We start from the raw sequence: 23,660 nt of genomic DNA, 5'->3' as shown, positions 1-23,660 counted from the left end.
GGTCTATCCTTGGTGGGACCTTCGAGTTCCTTTTGGATAGGGTCGCATATTGGGCGTGACAAGTTGGTATCAGAGCCATGTTCTAAAATAAAGAACTTAGGACCGAGACGGAAGGGAAAAAGGAAGAGTAGAAACAAGAACTGAAGAGAAGAAGCAAAGAATTGAGAGCACTCGAGAATAAGAGAGGAACGACGAGAATGACAAGAATCGAAAGCTCACGGAATCAGATAGACTATGAAACCACTCGTTCTAACCGGAGTGGTTAGGATGAGAAAAGAAACGAATAAGACTGAAAGGATTTAGGCAGCACTCCGGTTGAAAATGGAAGGACAAGAACAAGAACTTCACAAGACGGGATGGCACTTGATGAGATAAACAACGCAAAGCCTCCGGTAGAATTAAAAGAATTGAATGAAGAGAACTTAGAAGAAAAGGTTGAACGGATTTGAATATCTGAGAAGAACGAAGAAATGCAAAACTCCACTTCAAAAGGATAAGGAGGATTAATTGCACTTCGAAAATCAAGAAGGAAAGATATTTGAACTCTACCAACAAGAATCTTGATGAACTCTTGAAGAAAGAATTAAATCATGAAGAACCACCATGAAGAACTCCGGTAACAAAAGAATGACGAGATAAAATGAAGGATGAAAGAATAAGATTAAAGCCTTGCGGTGATTTAGATGGGGTTTCCGACAAGATGGCCGAGGAAAATTGAACTCCGGAAAAGAAAAAATGGGAAACACTTGGAACTAGAATTTATTCATCACGAACAAACTCCGAAGGAAAGATTACTCACTTGAATGAAATAAGAATAAGATTTATTGTATGCTTATCCTTCATCAAAATAAATTGATGACGAGCAATGGATTTCGCAGCTTACTTATTCTTCTTGAAAAAGGATTGAGAAGGGATAGCACAAAACTTGAGAGAGTCTTCATGAACCACCGGTAGGATTGAAAGAACGAATGGATTAAAATGATATTCAAGGAAAAAGAATCTTGAACGAATCACCGTAAGAATTCGAAAATGACTGATGAAAGAGACTTAATCACCGGGAATAATTAGAAGAACAAATATGATTGAGGGGATTTAGATGCACAAAGACAAATAGATCAAGAGCTGATTAAAAAAACACTTGAATGAAGCACCGGGATAAGTGGATAACGGTAGCCGAAACAAGAGGACGAAGAATTCTTCTGGAACGATGGCCTCCGGTGAAAATAAACAGAAATCAACTTCTGACACACTCCGGATGGATAAGAAAAGAATATCTAACAATTGGAATAATTCGAGAGGATAAAAGAAGCTAGAACCACGAATCTTTGGGAGAACGGGCAAGATTGAGAGGGAAAACTCTTCTTTGATCTTCACCTGATGACGGGAAACACCACTAAAATTATTGAGATACTCCGGGAGAATGAAAAGCGAATAGGTAGAGCCAACAATGAAATGATTTTGAACGCGGTCTTGGAAAGGCATCTGACTGATGGAATCCATGCTTACGTCAAACTTCGGGAAGGATTTGAGAATAGCTCCGGGAAATTAGAAGAGTCAGGTAAGATCCTGGAAAAAGACCTGTGGGTTAGGGCCCACTAAAATAGAACACCGTTGGAAAGGAATGATGAATAGATAGATGAAGCACCGGAACAATTGAAATATTTGAATGAGGTGACATCCTCGAATTAATTGGAACACGGATGAATCTCCTGGAATGTCTTAAACACTCCAGAAGGATTGAATGGCGAGAGGTGAACGAGCAGGGAAAACACTTGATCTGAGGAAAAAAATATGATCATCCCGAAAAACTAGAATTGAGTCCACCGGAAAGAAAAAGAGCTGAAAAATGTCCACCGAGACGAGAATTCACCGGTTGAAATGATTAACGAAAGACTGAGGAGGTTCCACATGAATGAAATTGATGCTCAAAAGAGACTCAGGCTCTGGGAAGAAAAGGGTGGGAGGGCGGAAAAAACAAAGACAACTTGGAAGGGGAATCGACGGATATCTTGAAGAGAAAACACCGGTTGAAATCATTGAGGAAAGAAAGCAAAGACTTCGCATGAGTAGGATGGATACTCGATTACGGACTCCGGTTTCAAGAAGAAGAAGGGTGGGCGGGTGGGAAAGAAAACAACTGAGGATTAAACTCAGAGATGAAGAGGCTCGAGTCGACTTGACGAGAAATGCACCGGATCAAAAGAGCTGAGGAACAACTACCGAAAAACCAACTGCGTGAACCTAAAGAAAATTTTGAAAGGGAAGAGGAGTAAGTCAAAACACCTACGTCAAGATTCCTTACCAGAGCGATGAAGGGACTGAGGAGTAAAAAGAATTCCTACTCTCCGATATAGCTAGACTCCAAAAACAATTTATTCTAGACTCAACAACAACCAAACTACACGATCAATCAAGGGGGCTCCTAGGGTCGGTCGAGGCTCTGATACCAACTTGTAACACCCACGATGCGGCTATATCTCCCACGTGTCGAAGCACGACTTAGAGGCATAACCGCATTGTTGTTTTGTCGCAAGAAGGGTCATCTTCACACAATCCCATGTAATGAACAAGAATGGGATAAAGAGTTGGCTTACAATCGCCACTTCACACAATGAACATCTAATAAATCATACATCATTCAGAGTACACACATAGTCCGACTACGGACGAAGTCAAAAGAAAAGAAGATAACCCAACTGCTAGATCCCTGATCGTCCCAACTAGGCTCCACTACTGATCAACAATAAACAAAACATAGCAACAACTAAGATCTTCTTTGAGCTCCCTCCTGAGCTCGGTTGCATCACCTGCACTGGTATCATCGGCACCTGCAATTGTGGTGATAGTATCTGGTGAGTCACGAGGACTCAGCAATCTCAAAACCCGCGAGATCAAGACTATTTAAGCTTAAGGGTAGGAAGGGGTAAAGTGGTGGAGTAGCAGCAAGCACTAAGCATATATGGTGGCTAACATACGCAAATAAGAGCGAGAAGAGAGCAAATGGAACGGTCGTGAAGCTAGCAATGATCAAGAAGTGATCCTGAACTATTACTTACGTCAAACATAACCCAAAACCGTGTTCACTTCCCGGACTCCGCTGGAAAGAGACCATCACGGCTACACACGCGGTTGATGCGTTTTAATTCGGATCTGGTGTCAAGTTATCTATAACCGGACATTAACAAATTCCCATCTGCCTATAACCGCAGGCACGGCTTTCGAAAGATTATACCCTGCAGGGGTGTCCCAACTTAGCCCATGACAAGCTCTCGCGATCAACGAAGGAATAGACCTTCTCCCAGGAAGACCCGATCAGACTCGGAATCCCGGTTTACAAGACATTTCGACAATGGTAAAACAAGACCAGCAAAGCCGCCCGATGCGCCGACAAATCCCGATAGGAGCTGCACATATCTCGTTCTCAGGGCACACCGGATAGGTCAGCCTACGAGTAAAACCAGCCCTCGAGTTGCCCCGAGGTGGCCCCGCGGTCTGCCCGTTTCGGACCAACACTCGAAGGAGCACTGGCCCGGGGGGGGTTAAAATAAAGATGACCCTTGAGTCTGCAGAACCCAAGGGAAAAAGGCTTAGGTGGCAAATGGTAAAACCAAGGTTGGGCCTTGCTGGAGGAGTTTTATTCAAAGCAAACTGTCAAGGGGGTCCCATAAATCACCCAACCGCGTAAGGAACGCAAAATCCGGGAACATAATACCGATATGACGGAAACTAAGGCGGCAAGAGTGGAACAAAACACCAGGCAAAAGGCCGAGTCTTCCACCCTTTACCAAATATATAGATGCATTAATAATATAAGAGATATTGTGATATCCCAAACATAACCATGTCCATCATGGAGCAATCTTCAACTTCACCTGCAACTAACAATGCTATAAGAGGAGCTGAGCAAAGCGGTAACATAGCCACACAACGGTTTGCTAGGAAGGGTGAAAAAGGTTAGAGGCTGACATGGCAATTTGGGAGGCATGGTAAACAAGTGATAGGTAGCGCAGCATAGCGATAGAACGAAGCAACTAGCAAGCAAAGATAGAAGTGATATCGAGGGTAATGGTCATCTTGCTTGAAATCTCGCAAGGAAGAAGACCGAGTCCATGAAGAAGACAAACGGACGTAGTCGAACGAATCCTCACAACTCTGGAACGAAACCGAAGCTAACGAGAGAAGCAAACCGGAAAGAAGCAAACAACATGGTAAACACACAAGCATAATCATGGCATGATGCACAGACAAGTATGATGCATCCGGTTTAATGAGGCATGGCATGGCAAAGTGCAACAAACAATACTACAAGTTAAATGGAGCTCAATATGCAACGAGTTGCATATTGACGGAACACCACATCAATTATTTAGTTCTCTCTTGTTTAGGTACAACAATATTAAATGTTATTAAACATGGCAAGGGGTGAAGCATAATTAAACTACCTAGCTAGGCAAGTTTAAATGAGGCCCGAAATAACAAACAACAATTCCGGAAATCCCCATATCATTTAGTAGTTTAATGCAAACACAATTTTAAACATTTTAAATGTTGTTATCATGATGCGGATGACATATGCAAGTTTATGCAATTTTAAGAAATCGTGATGCGGAAATCCCCGGATGTAACTTTCCATCTTTGTAACTCCAACTCTTGCCATTTTCGGCTATGTGATATGATATTCCCTCCGTGATTGGGTTTTGTCTTTTGTTTTGCATTTTATTCATGTCATGCATCTCATATCATGTCATCATGTGCATCTCATTTGCATACGTGTTCGTCTCATGCATCCGAGCATTTTTTTCCCCGTTGTCCGTTTCGCAATCCGACACTCCCACATGCACCGGCGCACCCCTTTTGTCTCTTTTCGTGTGAGGGTGTTGAACATTCTCGGAATGGACCGAGCCTTGCCAAGTGGCCCTGGTATAGCACCGGTAGACCACCTGTCAAGTTTCGGGTCATTTGGAGCTCGTTTGGTACTCCAACGGTAAACCGCACTCCCGCAAAGGCCTCTTTTGTGTTGCAGCCCAACACCCCTCCAAAACAGCCCTTTAACCCATCTAACTCCCCTCCATGCTCTCGGTCGTTCGATCACGATCGTGTGGGTGAAAACCGCACCTCATTTGGACACTCCTAGCTCCCTCTACCTATAAATATGTGCACTCCCCCGAAATTCACGGGCAAACCCTAGACGAAATCCCTCCTCCGCCGCCGGACACGTCCGGATCGGACCGGACGCGTCCGTCCGCCGCGGCCCGTCCAACCGCAGCGCGCCACGTGGCCTCCGCCGCGCCCCCGCGCCGCCGGCCCGCCGGTCCCAGGTGGGGCCCGCCTAGCCCGCGCGCCCGCCACCGCTCGCCCGCTCCCGCGCCGCGCCGCCGGCCGCCTCCCGCCGCCGCCTCGGCTCGCCGCAGCCGCGGATCTCCACCGCCACCGCCTCTTCACCGCAGCCGCAGATCTCCGCCGCCGTCGCCTCGGCTCGTCGCAGCCGTGGATCTCTGGCGCCGCGCCGCTGCCGCTCCGGCGCCGCGCCCCGCCGCCCCTCCGCCGAACCTCCTCCGCCGCTCGAGTCCGTCCGGCCGGAGCAGCGCCGCCCCGGCCATCTCCCTCCAACTCCGGCCGCGCCCCGAGCTCCGGCGACCCGCTCCGGCGACCGCGAACCTCGATCCGGACCCAGATCCGATCTGCTAGGGTTGACCTCGTTCTCCCCCCCCCCCCCCCAATTTTTCGTCCAAGTCAATAATCTGCATTAAAATTTGTTGCATCTTCATCGCATCACATCTTCGCACCCGTGGCTCCGTTTTGGGCGTGTAATATACCGAATTGTTCATCTCGAAGAGTACATCATTTCATTCCATTGCATCATTTGCATTTGAGCTCATCTTGATGCCAGAAATGCTGTTGGAAGAGGGCTTCATAATGTTAGTTTCATATTCTTATCAGAACGAGCTCTTTTATCATTTTTTCCATGATTGATGTGTGCATCCTATGGACTTGGTCCCTAAATGTGTTTTGAACTAGGCTATGTCTTCTTTACACAGGTGCTTACCATGTATTTTTGTGATCAATGTGGTGACTAGCACAAGCATGCAAACTAGGCTTCGTGATAATGCTGATTTTAGTTCCTGTTCTGCTGTAATTTTGATGCCATGTAAACATGTTGCTATAGAGAGATACATACATAATTTGAGATACTTCAGTAAGGGTCTTTTGAAAACATTGTTTTGCTCTATCCATCCATGGTCCTGGTTGCAATTATGGAGTAGTATAGCATGTCATTTTCGTGCTCTACTTTTGCTTCAAAATGTTTCCTGGCAGATTGTTTACATGTTATTCAATTTGGCCAAGGTTGTTGTAGTTGGTCCGGATATGCTATGATGTTGTTTCTTGCCATGTATAGCTTCTATGACATGTCTTCTTGATGGATGTATGCTTAGTTTATCATGAGGTGCTCTGTAGTTAGTGCATCGAGCTCACGAAGGTGCCTTCGTAATTATATCAATGCCATGTTTTGTGTGCTGAAATCTGTTAACGAAACTTGCTATGTTTACGTGGGTGCCTTCATATTTTCTGATCCCTTTTGGCTTATGATCAGTAAGGGACTTTTGATCTATGCTTTGAGTAGATTCATGCCATGCCTTGCTTTGCTATTATAAGTTCCTGTAGCATGTTGATAACCTGCTCTGAACATTGCTTCGTGATGCTGTTTATGCCATGTCCAACCTGATACTTTTTTTGCACTTTCTCCATGCTTGTTTGAACCTATTATGTTGTGATTTAGCCGTAGCTCAGTGTTCCTATTTTGTAAAGCATCTCCTGTAGATCATTGCCATATGCTTTGTTTTTATGTTGGGGTGATGTAGCATAGTTTATTGTTGCATGCTAAGTAGCATCCTGCTGTTAATCGCACCTTTGTGCCATACTTGTCTTGCTTGCCATTTGCAAACCGTGCATCCGAATCCGGTGATCTTTATATCGATTTCAACTGAAATCATCTCATCTTTCCAGCGGCATACTTGGTTTGCCAAGTTGATGCCTTGTTCATCATCTTTTCTTCCGAAGCACGCATATGCATTGCATATCACATCTCGCATATCATGACATGTATTGCATCATGTTGCTTGTGCATTGCACCGTGATTTATTGTGGTTCCTTGCTTGTGTTCTTGCTTTGGGTAGATCCGGGAGATGAGTACGTGCATGAGGAACCTGTTGAGTACGCTTACGAGGATCCAGCCTTCGACAACTCTGAGAACCTTGCAGGCAAGATGACCATACCTTCGATATCACTTCTATTTTTGCTTGCTAGTACTCGCTCTATCGCTATGTTAGTTCTACATGCCACTGTCACCATGCCTCCCTATTGCCGTGTTTAAACCTCTAACCGACCTGTCCTAGCAACCGTTGTTTGGCCATGTCACCACTTTTGCTCAGCCCCTCTTATAGCATTGTTAGTTGCAGGTGAAGCTGAAGTTTGTTCCTGGTCGGAACACGGATATTTTGGGATATCACAATATCTCCTGTTTTAAGATAATGCACCTTATATACTTGGTAAAGGGTGGAAGGCTCGGCCTTATGCCTGGTGACTTGTTCCACTCTTGTCGCCCTAGTTTCCGTCATACCGGTGTTATGTTCCTTGATTTTGCGTTCCTTACACGGTTGGGTGATTTATGGGACCCCCTTAACAGTTCGCTTTGAATAAAACTCCTCCAGCAAGGCCCAACCTTGGTTTTACCATTTGCCACCTAAGCCCTTTTCCCTTGGGTTTTCGCGAGCCCAAGGGTCATCTTTATTTTTAACCCCCCCCCCCCCCCGGGCCAGTGCTCCTTCGAGTGTTGGTCTGAAACAGGCAGACTGCGGGGCCACCTTGGGGCAACTCGAGGGCTGGTTTTACTCGTAGGCTAACCTATCCGGTGTGCCCTGAGAACGAGATACGTGTGACTCCTATCGGGATTTGTCGGCACATCGGGCGGCTTTGCTGGTCTTGTTTTACCATTGTCGAAATGTTTTGCGAACCGGGATTCCGAGACTGATCGGGTCTTCCCGGGAGAAGGTATATTCCTTCGTTGACCATGAGAGCTTGTGATGGGCTGAGTTGGGACACCCCTGTAGGGTATATAATCTTTCGAAAGTCGTGCCCGCGGTTATGAGGCAGATGGGAATTTGTTAATGTCCGGTTGTAGATAACTTGACACTTGACTTCATTAAAATGCATCAACCGTGTGTGTAGCCGTGATGGTCTCTTCTCGGCGGAGTCCGGGAAGTGAACACGGTTTGTGTTATGCTTGACGTAAGTAGTTTCAGGATCACTTCTTGATCACATCTAGTTTCTCGACCGATGCGTTGCTTCTCTTCTCACTCTCACTTGCGTATGTTAGCCACCATATATGCTTAGTGCTTGCCGCAGCTCCACCATTTTACCCCTTACCTACCTATGAGCTTAAATAGTCTTGATCTCTCGGGTGTGAGATTGCTGATTCCTCGTGACTCACAGATTCTACCAAAATAGATGCAGGTGCCGAGGATACTGGCGCAGATGGCGCAACTGAGCTGAAGTGGGAATTTGATGAGGCCCTTGGCCGTTACTATGTATCGTTTCCAGATGATCAGTAGAGGTGCCCAATCGGGACGATCGGGGATCTAGCATTTGGGGTTGTCTTCTTTTCATTTGAACTTGACCGTAGCCGGTCTATGAGTGTATTTTGGATGATGTATGATCTTAAATTATGTATTGTGTGAAGTGGCGATTGTAAGCCAACTCTCTTTATCCCATTCTTGTTCATTACATGGGATTGTGTGAAGATGACCCTTCTTGCGACAAAACCACCATGCGGTTATGCCTCTAAGTTGCGCTTCGACACGTGGGAGATATAGCCGCATCGTGGGTGTTACAGGAAACTTCTTGGCCTTTGAGCCTTAGATCGGGCGGGGTTCCGAACTTATTCCACCCGCCCACCCAAACATAAGCGATCTATCTCGAATACGGCAAGAGCCCGATGAAACAGTACATCATTACTGGGCCAGATTCATCCTGGTTCTGTACAGGATAAAGGACTGCTGCGAAGAAAGTGCGATTTCAATTTTCTGCAACAATTGCACGGACAAAGGGAATCATGAACGCCATAAGTCATCGTGAAATTACACGCTTCATCGACCTAGCGACTATCGTACAAAAATACTGTGCGGTAGAGAGTGTCAGGAACACCGAAACTAGGTTTTGGGACAGTCCGGCCTTGACCACAACCCTAGTCCGAAGTAAAAGGGTGCGCCATACTCAAGCACCTGGGTTAAAAACCAAAAAGAAAAGACCCCCTAAAGGGCATGGAACCGTACTGGAGGGCTGGCTCAACGGACCCTGCAAAATCCACGGTACGGAGGGCGCCACTCCAACACACAGCCTTCGAGCATGTTGGATACTACGGCAGGTGGCCAAAAGTGGCGAAGGCTTTTTAGCCCCGGGCAAACAGCCCAGCAGTACCGGTACGGTATTAACAGTCTTCGAGACTTTCGCATCAAATAACATGCGAAAACGAACAATCCGCGGCCTCGCCGAAGTCTACCAAGTAGCAACAGCAAATCCATGGAGTGACACGGCTATCACCTTCAACGCCAGCGATGAACCTAAATTCCGAACAGCTAGAGCACCAGCCGCATTGGTCCTTGGTCCGATAGTGGACGGCTTTCGCCTTACCAAGGTACTCATGGATGGCGGCAGTGGATTAAACCTCATCTATGAGGAAACCCTTCAAAAAATGGGTATTGACTGGAGCCACATCGAGCGAAGCAGCACAACCTTCAGAGGGATAATCCCTAGTCGAGAAGTACGCTGCACAGGAAAAATCACACTAGACGTAGTGTTCGGCTCACCGGACAATTACATGTCCGAGGAGGTCACGTTCCAAGTGGCCCCATTCGGCAGCGGATATAACGCTTTGTTAGGGCGAGAGGCATTCACAATCTTCCAAGCTATACCCCACTACGGGTACATGAAGCTCAAAATGCCCGGACCCAATGGGATAATCACTCTCGCCAGTGATCCAGATACAGCACTACGCGCTGAAAATAAGACGGCCGCACTGGCCCTAGAGGCATTGTCCGAAGCCCTAGCGGCAGAGGAACTAACTACGCTGCGCTCCACGGTGGATAGGGACGATGTGATACTCGATAAGAGGTCTAAGTCCACCTCTTTTAAACTAGCAGACGAAATAGTCAAATTTCAGGTCCATCCAACGGACCCCACAAAGACGGCCTCCGTTGGGGCACAATTAAGTCCTGATGTCGAAGCCGCACTACGAGAATTCCTTCGGGAAAATTGGGACATTTTTGCCTGGCACCCTTCAGACATGCCAGGAATCCCACGCGGGCTGGCAGAGCACAGCCTAAACATCCTAAAAGGATTCAAGCCGGTCAAACAAGCTCTTCGGCGATTTTCCGAACCCAAAAGACAGGCAATGGGAGAAGAGCTAGCCAAACTCTTAGAAGCCGGATTCATCAGAGATATAAAACATCCGGACTGGCTAGCCAATCTAGTAATGGTACCAAAAAAGGACAAATCTTGGCGCCTCGTCGTCGATTTTAAAGACCTTAACAAGGCATGTCCAAAGGACCCTTTCCCCCTCCCTCGCATCGACCAAATCATCGATGCTACCGCAGGGCACGATTCATTGTGCTTCCTCGACGCATACTCCGGATACCATCAAATCAAGATGGCGGAGAAAGACCAGGCCACAACGGCATTCATTACTCCATACGGGCCATTCTGCTTCAACACAATGCCCTTCGGACTCAAAAATGCCGGTGCAACATATCAGCGCATGATTCAAACATGTCTGGCTACCCAGATAGGCAAAACAGTAGAGGCATACGTAGACGATGTGGTCATCAAGACCAAACACGTCGAAACTCTAGTAGAAGACTTGAGGGTGACATTCGACAACCTCCGAGCATATGACATTAAGCTCAATCCGGAAAAATGTGTCTTCGGCGTACCAGCCGGAAAGCTCTTGGGCTTCATCGTATCCGGCAGAGGAATTGAAGCAAACCCGGCCAAAATCCGAGCTCTGTCACAATTGGATATTCCAAAAGACCTCAAGCAAATACAAAAACTAACCGGATGCGTAGCGGCCTTAAGTCGCTTCATCTCCTGTTTGGGAGAAAAGGCTCTGCCCCTCTACCGCCTCCTCTGGCGCACCGAACATTTCAAATGGACGGATGCCGCCACAGCCGGACTCGAAGAAATAAAGGCCATACTGGCAACAAATCCGGTCCTGGCCGCGCCCAACCTGGGCGAACCTATGTTATTATATATCACGGCAACACATCAAGTTGTCAGCGCGGTACTCGTCGTCGAGCGAGAGACAGAAGGGCACAGATTCCCTATTCAATAACCAGTGTACTACGTATCCACTGTTCTAACTCCATGCAAGTCCCGGTACCCACATTATCAAAAGATAGCATATGCGGTGTTCATGGCATCCCGGAAGCTGCGACACTACTTTCAAGAGTGTTCCATAACGGTGGCCTCCGAAGTACCTCTCAACGATATTATAAACAATCGCGACGCAACGGGCAGGATTGCAAAATGGTCTATTGAGCTCTTACCATTTGACATAACCTATAAACCACGGCGAGCTATAAAGTCGCAGGTTCTAGCCGACTTCGTCGCCGAGTGGACCGAAGCCAAACTCCCTAAAGAGTACGGCGCATACTCCAATTGGATCATGCATTTCGACGGATCCAAAATGTTGGCTGGCTTGGGGGCTGGCGTCGTCCTGACGTCCCCAACTAGAGACACAATCCAATACGTACTTCAAATAATGTACATGGACTCCAATAACGCAGCCGAATACGAGGCCCTTCTACATGGCCTCCGGATGGCAATCTCCATGGGCATTCAACGCCTAGAGGTGCGCGGGGATTCAAACCTCGCAATATACCAAGTAAATGGAGACTTTGATGCCAAAGATCCAAAAATGGCAGCTTACCGCAACGCCGTCCTAAAAATGTCAGCTCGGTTCGAAGGACTCGAATTCCACCATGTAGCCCGGGATAATAACCAGGCAGCGGACGTGTTAGCACGCATCGGCGCGAAAGGAGATGCCGTCCCTCCAAACATCTTCCTGGAACGGCTCTTCAAGCCATCCGTGTTATGGGAAGAGGAGTCCGGAAATAACAATCCGGAGCCAGCTGCATCACCGAACTCAGACCATTCTGACACAATCGGCGGCTCAGCCAACGAAATAACACCTTCAGCTCACGAAACAATGGCAGTAATTGCCCCGTGGATAGAACCATTCCTAGCCTACTTAATTCGGCAGGAACTTCCCGAAGACCAAAATGAGGCCCGCTGCATAGTTCGGCGATCTAAAGCCTACAAGGTCCATGAGGAAGAACTTTATAAGAAAAGCACAACCGGAGTCCTTCAAAGGTGTATCTCCGAAGAGGAGGGGCGAAATCTCCTGGCTGTAATTCACGCCAGACTCAGCGGCCACCACGCTGCAGCCCGGGCACTCGTAGGCAAGGCCTTCCGTACAGGATTTTATTGGCCGACAGCCCGGGCAGATGCTCAGGACTTAGTCCAACGATGCGTCGGTTGCCAGCTCTTTGGTAATCAGAGCCACATGCCACCCACCGCCCTCAAAGCCATACCCATTACCTGGCCGTTCACGGTCTGGGGGCTTGACATGGTTGGACCCCATAAAGGTGGAACCCACAAGCACAAATACTTATTGGTCATGGTGGACAAATTCACCAAATGGATTGAGGCCAAGCCGGTTAAAACGGCAGAATCCGGACCGGTGATAGACTTCCTATCCGGGGTAGTACACCGTTTTGGCGTCCCCCATAGCATCATCACCGATAACGGCACGAACTTCACTGCCGATGAGGTTAAACTCTGGTGCAAAAACATGGGCATCAAGCTCGATTACACTTCAGTCTATCACCCCCAAACTAACGGTCAAGTCGAGCGAGCAAATGGTCTAATCATGAGCGGCATCAAACCCAGACTAGTGCGGTCCCTCAAGAAATCTAACACGCACTGGGTAGAGGAGCTCGACTCCGTACTCTGGGGGCTGCAGACCACGCCAAACCGAACTACTGGATTCACACCATTTTTCATGGTGTATGGCGCAGAGGCAGTTCTGCCTTGCGATATAATTCATGACTCACCTCGCGTGCGCATGTACGAAGAGAGAGAAGCCGAGTTGGATCGGCAGGACAGTTTGGACGCCTTAGAGGAGGAGCGGGACGTGGCAAAGGCTCGTTCCGCATTCTATCAGCAGCAGGCTCGAAGATATCAAAGCAGAGAGGTACGGGCCAAAACTTACAATGTCGGCGAACTCGTTCTACGCCTGCCGGACAAGAAAAAGGACAAACTTAAGCCCAAGTGGGAAGGTCCCTTCATCATCAACCAAGTCCTGCCCGGCGGAGCATAACGTCTACGTAAAGCATCTGACAACCGACTCGAGCCGAACCCATGGAACGCAGCCCGTCTCCGAAGATTCTACACCTAAACACCGGACTCAGAGTTCATCTCACTCCCCCGTCCACCTTTTTAAATTTTTTACTGTCTCTTGTCCCCCTCCTTATTCCCACCTTTTTTTCAATACCTTTTATAGTCTGATTTGCGCTTTGTTCGCACACACTTGATGTGCTCCTAGCACTCATTATACCTAGGGGCTTCTTTACCAGAAGCTTATTAATATGGGCTTCATGCCCAATACATGTGTCATACTTTCTCATGTACCTTTTATTCACCATTATATGCATCGATATGACTTAAGTTTTGGCCAAGCTAGGTTGCCTGGCTCCTGTGCTTACCCCTACGTTCCCGATTGTTTGGCTAGGAGGTAAAGGGAGCACATCTGCGATTGTTACTGCCGGGTCAGCCGGATGTGTACCTCAGACTGGGTGAAGCCGAAAGCTAGCATTCTTAAGAGAATATTCGGTCGGTGACTTGAAAGATGATTTATTACTTACTTATTTATAAGCCTCCAGATGCTTTTCTGCTATTTTCGCAGTCCGGCATTGCACCTTAGGGCATGCCTCCCAGGGAAAGGAACCCTTAACGGAACTATTCTCCTTGGAAGATGTTTCTTACTAACCATGTAATATAACATAACTAGTTGGGCACTTGTCTGATAAAGCAATTATGACCCCGACGCCTTGTCTCCATGCATGCCCCGGTTCTTTTATAACCGTAGGGGTATTCGGACACACTCCGGACTGTTGGGTCCCGAGGTTGAAGCGAAACGGTCTACAAAGACAAACGATCTACAATCCGGCTAGAAGGCATCTTACATGTCATTTGAAATTACATCGTCAAACTGACTGATTGTATTCCTCCTCAATCCCATCTAACAGGCTGTCTAATTTACAGTCCTGTTGGGAATATTTCGCGGTCAGTTCTACTTGGCCATACATCAAGCTCACAGGGATCTCCTTCCCATCAGGCCCCGCAGGTCCGACCTCAGCCATGTGGTTTGGGTCAGCCTTCGGGTAGCGCGTCTTCACCATGGCCCAGGCCTCCCTGGCGCCCTGATGGCAGGCCGATATCTTCCACAAACGGAGGCGTCGCCGTGCTCCCTGGAGCTTCTCAGCAAGCTCACCAAGGCCCTCGGGTAGGGAAACGGATGGCCATAAAGCCTGAACGACGCCACTCATCGCCTGCCAAACACGTTCGAACAATTGCACCAGCTTGGGAAGTTGGTCACTTGTTGACCCAGGCATTTCCTCTGCAGGGCGACCTGTGAGCACACCTAAAGACATATTTCTGTCAAACGACTTCCTCGCCGAATTCTTCTTTTCAAAGGAATTTGCTCAAGCACTTACTATAAATGTCGCGACGAAGTCGCTGATTCTCCTTCAAGGAGCCAGACAGCTGGGCCCGAACACCTTTCAGCTCTTCTCCTAGCTGAGTTGTAACGCCCTCGATGCGACTATATCTCCCACGTGTCGAGGCACGACTTAGAGGCATAATCGCATTGAAGGCATATGTCGCAAGTGAGGTAATCTTCACACAACCCATGTAATATAATAAGGAAAGGGATACATAGTTGGCTTACAATCGCCACTTCACACAATTACATGAATAAAGCATTACATCAACCAAATACAATCAGGGCCCGACTACAGAACCAAAATAAAAGAAGAACCCCAAATGCGACAAAGGTCCCCGATCGACCCCAACTGGGCTCCACTACTGATCAACTAGAACAAAACAACACAAAGGGCAAGATCTTCATCAAGCTCCTCCTTGAGCTTGGTTGCGTCATCTGCACGGTAACATAGGCACCTGCAAACTGGTTTTGGAAGTATCTGTGAGCCACGGGGACTCAGCAATCTCGCACCCGCGAGATCAAGACTATTTAAGCTTATAGGAAGGATGGAGTAATGAGGTGGAGCTGCAGCAAGCGACTAGCATATATGGTGGCTACAATCGCAAAAGAGAGCGAGAAGAGAGGGCAAAGCACGGTCGATAAAAGTATGATCAAGAAGTGATCCTATAGCAACCTACGTCAAGCATAACTCCAACACCGTGTTCACTTCCCGGACTCCGCCGGAAAGAGACCATCACGGTTACACACGCGGTTGATGTATTTTAATTAAGGTCAACTTCAGGTTTTCTACAACCGGACGTTGACAAATTCCCATCTGCCCATAACCGCGGGCACGGCTTTCGAAAGTTCAAATCCCTGCAGGGGTGTCCCAACTTAGCCCATGACAAGCTCTCACGGTCAACGAAGGAATAGACCTCCACCCGAGACACTCTGATCAGACTCGGTATCCCGGTACAACAAGACATTTCGACAGGGTAAAACTAAACCAGCAACACCGCCCGAATGTGCCGACAAATCCCGATAGGAGCTGCACATATCTCTTTCTCAGGGCACACTCAGATAGGTCAAGCTACGAGTAAAACCAACCCTCAAGTTTCCCCGAGGTGGCCCCGCAGGCTGCCCAGTTCGGACCAACACTCAGAGGAGCACTGGCCCGGGGGGGTTAAAATAAAGATGACCCTCGGGCTGGCCGACCCAAGGGAAAGAAAAGGCTAGGTGGCGAATGGTAAAACCAATGTTGGGCATTGCTGGAAGAGCTTTACTTAAGGCGAACTGTCAAGGGGTTCCCATTATAGCCCAACCGCGTAAGGGACGCAAAATCCGGGAACATAACACCGATATGACGGAAACTAGGGCGGCAAGAGTGGAACAAAACACCAGGCATAAGGCCGAGCCTTCCACCCTTTACCAAGTATATAGATGTATTAATTTAATAAGATATATAGTGATATCCCAACAGGTAAAAATGTCCCAACAAGGAACGACATCTCCATGTTCCAACCAGGAACAAACTTCAATCTTCACCTGCAACTAACAACGCTATAAGAGGGGCTGAGCAAAGCGGTGACATAGCCAATCAACGGTTTGCTAGGACATGGTGGGTTAGAGGTTTGACATGGCAATTTGGGAGGCTGACAAGCAAATGGTAGGCATCGTAGCATTGGCATAGCAAAAGAGCGAGCAAACTAGCATGGCAAAGATAGTAGTGATTTTGAGGGTATGATCATCTTGCCTGAAATCCCGCAAGGAAGAAGAACGAGTCCATGAAGAAGACAAACGGACGTAGACGAATGGATCCTCACAACCTCGACGTTATCGGAACCAACCCGAAGAAGCAATCACCGGAAAAGAAGCACACAACATAGTAAACAACCCACACATCAACATGGCATGATGCACAAACGAGTATGATGCATGTCCGGTTTAATGAAGCATGGCATGGCAAAGTGCACAAGCAGTTCTACAAATTAAGTGGAGATCAATATGCAACGAGTTGCATATTGACGAAACACCACAACAAGTTATTTAGTTTGATCTCGTTTATGTACTCAACAATATTAAATGTTGGTTAACATGGCAAGAGGGTGAAGCAAAGTAAAACTACCTATCTAGTCAAGTTTAAATGAGGCCGGAAGCAACGAACAACAATTCCGGAAACTCCTCATAAGCATAAATTAGGTTTGGTACTGTTCTGCCCTAAACACAATTTTAGAGTTGTTTAAAATGCAAATAAAGGTCACCATGATAAACTAGGCAAAATTCTACCCCATTTACATATAAAGTTTATTTAAATCGGAGCTACGGTTATTTAGTTATGAAATAAAGCATTTTAGCATGGCATAGGAGTAAATTAATGCAAACAACATTTTTAACATTTCAAACATAGATGAAAGTTGGATATTATTAATCTACACAAAATTCTGAGCAAGTTTCATATACAAAGTTTTTACAAAGGATGCACCGTTGATTAGTTATTAAATGCATGAAGCTAGGGGGTTATTCTGCAAAACTGCAATCTCTGGAATATTAGACAAAATCGCAGGACGAGAAAAAAAACATGATCGGGCTGAAACTGGGCAAGCCCAACAGAGAAAAAAAAATAGAGGAGGGGGCGCTGGGGGTCAGCTCACCCTGGGCCTTGGCCCATCTGCAGAGAGAGGCCGGCGGATCTGGCTAAGGAAGCTGGGGAGGAGGCCGAGCGAGGCTGGACCGCGGGGAGAACGATTGGGCCGGCCCACGTGGGCGCGGTCAACGGAGGGAGCTGGGCTGGACGCGGAGGCGCGCGCGAGCTGGGCCTGGGCGCGGTCGGCGTTCGTCTCTGGATCGATGCCGAAGCAGAGGAGGTCGAGCGGTCAACGGGTACGGCGAGGCCCTCGTCTCCTCGTTCGATGCCAGGTGAAGCAGAGGGCGGAACGGCATCCTGCTTGTTCGTTCGCGGTGTGGCCCTCGCCGGGAAGAAGCAGGACGGCGGGGACCCGAGGTGGAGCAGCCGGCGTGATGCGGATCCATGTGCAGAAGAGGGAACGAGGCGCTCGACTGCTGCTGCTGCTTGCGACACAGCGTCCACGGCTGCTCCTGATTCGGTGCTCCGACGAGAAAGGGGGTCGCCGAGGAGGCTGTTCCTTCGCGGATCCGAAGGGTGGCGATGAGGACGAACGGCGGCCATGGCAGCTCGGTTCCCTGTGAAGAAGAAGAGAACAAGGGGAGAGCTGCACATAAGAGAGAGAGAAAGAAGGAAGGGAAAAGAGCAGGGGAGGAAGGGCGCAGGGCACGGCCTGATTCGGTGGTGGTGGTTGAGGTCGCTAGCGGCGGCGATGGGCAGTTGGCTCGGGCATTGGTTGGCCATCGGGAGCGGGGAGAAGGAGACAGGGAGCAGGGGCTCTGGTTGGTGTGGTGGTGAAAGCGAGGAGGGGCTTTGGATCGGGGAGGAAGAGGATTGGATCTGGATCCCGAGGAAAATATGGTAGGTGGCGGCGGCTCGGCAGGACAAAGTCCCTAGATTTTAGGGTTAGGTCGGTTTATATAGTAGGGGACTAGGTTTAGGGGTATTTGGTCCCTCCGATCGTAATCGGACGGTCGCGAATAAAATATCTAGGGAGTCCAAATAAGAAAACGGTGACGTTTTGTAGACGTTTGGGGATGATCCGGACACGACGGTAGCGACAGTCCGGGTCGGGTCCGGGACAACTTTCGGACGCGCGTGAGGGGGGTCGCGGGCTGACGAGAGGGGTTAGGCTGGACCTGGCGGTAGGTAGCGGACTGTGTAGATGGTCTCGAGCTGAGGGAAGAGAAGAGAGGGAGGCCCGGCGACTATTTCCGGAGACCAAAAACGTCCGACGTTAGACCGGCTATACTGCCGCTATAGTTATCCGTTAGGGCATCAAACGGACTCCGAATGCGATGAAACTTGGCAGGTGGTCTACTGACAACAAAACAACACCGCATGCCAACTTCCACCCCATTCCGAGAACATTTTCCGGCCACTTATAAAATACTATTTCGGACATGCCGCGGGCGCGTGCAAGTGTGTCTGGGCTCAGAACGGACAACGGACGGAACGAGGAGACCGGGACGGATGCAAGTTTTGAAAACATGATGATGCAATGCACATGATGACATGATGAAATGAAACACACAAGCAAATGACATGGCAACTACAGCGAATAACTGGAGGACACCTGGCACATCGGTCTCGGCGCGTTACATGGGTGTGGGCATCTTGGAGCTTGTTTCTCTCCTGCTGCACCTTCATAAGCACCCTCTCACCAGCATTTAGCTGACGCAGTAGTTGTTGCTTGTCCGGATCTAGTCCGGCGCCCTCTGCAATATTATTGTCAGATTCACGCCGCACTTTGTTAATCAATTATCTTTTCAAAGTACGTCTTACCAGCGGGGGTCTCTGTGGCTCCCCCTGTGGCGGCCAGTGCGGCCTCAAGTTGGGCCTTGCACTCTTGGAGCTCCTGGGACAGATGGGTATTCTTCTCCGTAAGATCCTGCATAAAAATTGATCCTTAAATCAGTTATTTTAACTATTTTAAGTCTCGGGGGCTACTGGCATATATAACTATTAAAATTACTTACACGTATGTCTTTCACATACTGCTCCATGGCTCTGGTTAACCCATCTTGAGCGGCACGGAGGTGCGCGTTTCCCGCATCAAAGGCATTTAACGCCTCCGGGGAGAAACACGCATCACGAAGAACTGTCCAGCGACGCCTGTGATTCATGGCGCTCTCCACCTCAGACCGGGTGGCGGACAGCCTATCGGCATCCTCCGTCGGAGGAGCGTCCGACTCATACCTTGTATTCGCCTCCCCTTCCGGGCCATGCGTTGGAGCATGGCTGGCGGAGGCTTGATTGGCAACCTCTCCGGACACTGTCCGGCGAGCGCTCTTTCTGGAAAAGTTATGAGCATTAATATACCTCCTGGGAATCCTTCCCTTAAAAAAATAGCGGTGCTCCGTACCGTTGCGGCGACGTTTCAGTTCACGTCGCACTCCTCTTCCGCCTGCTGGGCCGGACTGACCCTTGTTGGCCAGTCGCCGCAGGCTCGACTTCCTGCTGTAAAGGCGCTTCCTGTCGAACACCATTGGTGCACGGTGGTCAGAACTAAGCATTAAAGAAGTAATGGCTCCAGGACTTCGGCCGTACTCACCGGGGAAGCCGGACACAAACCGGGGTAGTCAGCCATAATGGCGACTAAAGCATTATCTATGCTGAGCTGGTGGTACACCCCGTCGATCAGTTCCACCGCTAAGTCCGTATCCTCTTCGGAGGCCGGATCAAGGGACCTTTCTGGGTCCTCGGGTTGTGGGGCTGGGCTTTTTATGCCCTCCACATACCGACGCAGTTCCTGTGTCAAAATCATACAATAAGACAATTGCTTTTAAAGGCACGGTTCAGATATGCATACGACCGCTTACCCAGCTCCGAGGGTTGTTCATGGAAAATCCGTTCAGAGGATTCGTGCGGAGGAAGTCCTCCTTCTCCCCCTTGTACAAGCCAGACAGGATCTTCACCAGATCATCGGCTGAGCCAGGTCCCTTGCGGCCGTGACGGGTGGCGTCATCGTCTCCGTTGAAGTCCCACATGAGGTGGCCCTTATATTGGAGCAGCTGCACCCCACGCATAATGCATGTGGCCATGACTCCGACCACGGTTAATCCGAAATGGGCTAGCAGCCGTATCCGTCCCATCAAGTAATGGACGCTACTATCATCTTCTCGTCGAGGGCTCCGTGGGCGCCAACTTAGGCGTGTCTTCAGGGGAGCGTTGCTGAACTCCGGAAGGCCGATCCGGACTGGATCCGGCAGCGGAGCGTCCTCCATATAAAACCACTCCGAAGGCCAATCTTCGGACGCCTTCTTTGGGGTCCCGGACAGGTATCCGGACCCGGCGATGCACCATATTTCGGCTCCGCCCACTTGATATATCGACCCCTCGTGAGAGTGGGGTATGAGGCAAAACAGCCTCTTCCACAGTGCAAAATGTGGCTCAATGCCCAAGAACAGCTCACACAGAGCTACGAAGCCCGCGATGTGCAAAATGGAGGCAGGTGTAAGGTGGTGAAGCTGGAGTCCGTAGAACTCCAGGAGCCCCTGAAGAAACGGATGTATAGGAAATCCGAGTCCCCTTATTAAATAGGAGACGAAGCACACCCGCTCTCCATTGGAGGGATTGGGGGCGCTCTCCGCCTGCTTCCCACCTTTGTAGGTGGCCAGTCCGGCTCGAACCGGAACCATGAAGGCCGGGGGAAGATATCCCTCTGCTTGGAGCATCACTAACTCGCTGTGCGGGACTGAGCATCTCCTCCAATCTCCTGGCTTAGGGCTGGGAGTGCGAGAAGAGGAGCCGCGTCGACTGTCCATATTGGAATGGGTTTGGTGTCAGATGCGCCTCGATGAGTGCTTGCGAAAGGAGGAGGATGTGATTTGGATCTGGATCCTCGCCTCTTTTATAGGCAGCTTATTTGTGCAGCTAGGGGGTAAAACATAAAAATACCCTGGCTTTTCGCATTCGTGCGACGCGTGGAAGAAGACCATTATTGGACGCGGAAGCCAAGGAGCGTAGCATTTATGAAGCAATCGGACACTATCCGGCAAACACATGGAGCATGAAGAAGAACCCGCCTTGCAAACGCCGAAGACAACATACACGCCGGATTCGTCGTTATTGAAGCCTGGTTCGGGGGCTACTGAGGGAGTCCCGGACTAGGGGGTGTCCGGATAGCCGAACTACCATCATCGGCCGGACTCCAAGACTATGAAGATACAAGATTGAAGACTTCGTCCCGTGTCCAGATGGGACTTTCCTTGGCGTGGAAGGCAAGCTTGGCGATACAGATATGTAGATCTCCTACCATTGTAACCGACTCTGTGTAACCCTAGCCCTCTCCGGTGTCTATATAAACCGGATGGCTTTAGTCCATAGGACGAGCAACAATCATACCATAGGCTAGCTTCTAGGGTTTAGCCTCCTTGATCTCGTGGTAGATCTACTCTTGTAACCCACGTCACCAATATTAATCATGCAGGACGTAGGGTTTTACCTCCATCAAGAGGGCCCGAACCTGGGTAAAAACATCGTGTCCCTCGTCTCCTGTTACCATCCGCCTAGACGCACAGTTCAGGACCCCCTACCCGAGATCCGCCGGTTTTGACACCGACATTACTGAGGGAGTCCCGGACTAGGGGGTGTCCGGATAGCCGAACTACCATCATCGGTCGGACTCCAAGACTATGAAGATACAAGATTGAAGACTTCGTCCCGTGTCCGGATGGGACTTTCCTTGGCGTGGAAGGCAAGCCTGGCGATACGGATATGTAGATCTCCTACCATTGTAACCGACTCTGTGTAACCCTAGCCCTCTCCGGTGTCTATATAAACAGGATGGCTTTAGTCCATAGGACGAACAACAATCATACCATAGGCTAGCTTCTAGGGTTTAGCCTCCTTGATCTCGTGGTAGATCTACTCTTGTAACCCACATCATCAATATTAATCAAGCAGGACGTAGGGTTTTACCTCCATCAAGAGGGCCCGAACCTGGGTAAAAACATTGTGTCCCTCGTCTCCTATTACCATCCGCCTAGACGCACAGTTCGGGACCCCCTACCCGAGATCCGCCGGTTTTGACACCGCCTAGACGCTCGTAATGGAGACCACCTATATTTCGGTGTCAAAACCGGCAGATCTCGGGTAGGGGGTCCCGAACTGTGCGTCTAGGCGGATGGTAACAGGAGACGAGGGACACGATGTTTTTACCCAGGTTCGGGCCCTCTTGATGGAGGTAAAACCCTACGTCCTGCTTGATTAATATTGATGTTGTGGGTTACAAGAGTAGATCTACCACGAGATCAAGGAGGCTAAACCCTAGAAGCTAGCCTATGGTATGATTGTTGTTCGTCCTATGGACTAAAGCCATCCGGTTTATATAGACACCGGAGAGGGCTAGGGTTACACAGAGTCGGTTACAATGGTAGGAGATCTACATATCCGTATCGCCAAGCTTGCCTTCCACGCCAAGGAAAGTCCCACCCGGACACGGGACGAAGTCTTCAATCTTGTATCTTCATAGTCTTGGAGTCCGGCCGATGATGGTAGTTCGGCTATCCGGACACCCCCTAGTCCGGGACTCCCTCAGTAGCCCCTGAACCAGGCTTCAATGACGACGAGTCTGGCGCGCATATTGTCTTCGGCATTGCAAGGCGGGTTCCTCCTCCGAATAATTTATAGAAGATTGTGAACACCAGGATTGTGTCCGGCTCTGCAAAAATAAATTCCACATAACACCGTAGAGAGAATAATATTACACAAGATCAATCTGCTGACGTATTCCGTGGCGTAACATCACACCACTTCCAAGCCTTTACTCGAATTGTTTTTATTGTTCCACCTCAGCGCGTTTAGCGAGGCGGTTTCCTTGGCACGTCTTGTCGAAGCAGAGATCGTGTTCCCCTTATTCCGGGATTCCCATCAATACGGACGTGGGTAACCTAACCGCGCCATTGATTGTGATGCTTGGGAGATAAGCGAGTTTTACCAGGCCGGTGGGGATGCGTGTTTCTGTCCGCCCATATAAGGGGATAAAGATCCAACCTTTTTACCTGCGCCTTCTTCCTCCTTGGCTTATCCATCTCCGCGAACTCGAGCTCTAGCGCCCAAGCCCGCACATCTCACCTCAACCTTCTCCAAATATGTCCGGAGCAGGAGGCAAATGGATGGCCTCCTCCGTCACGGAGGGGCATATCCAGAAGCTGCGCAGCGTCGGATACTTGTCCAGCGACATCGCGCATCGGCTCCCCGACGAGGGAGAGCTCATCC

Source organism: Triticum aestivum, chromosome 4B (genome assembly GCF_018294505.1).
Source record: "Triticum aestivum cultivar Chinese Spring chromosome 4B, IWGSC CS RefSeq v2.1, whole genome shotgun sequence".
In the NCBI taxonomy this organism is placed as follows: domain Eukaryota; kingdom Viridiplantae; phylum Streptophyta; class Magnoliopsida; order Poales; family Poaceae; genus Triticum; species Triticum aestivum.
The sequence above is the reverse complement of the archived record's forward strand: the minus strand, read 5'-3'. Positions refer to the sequence as shown.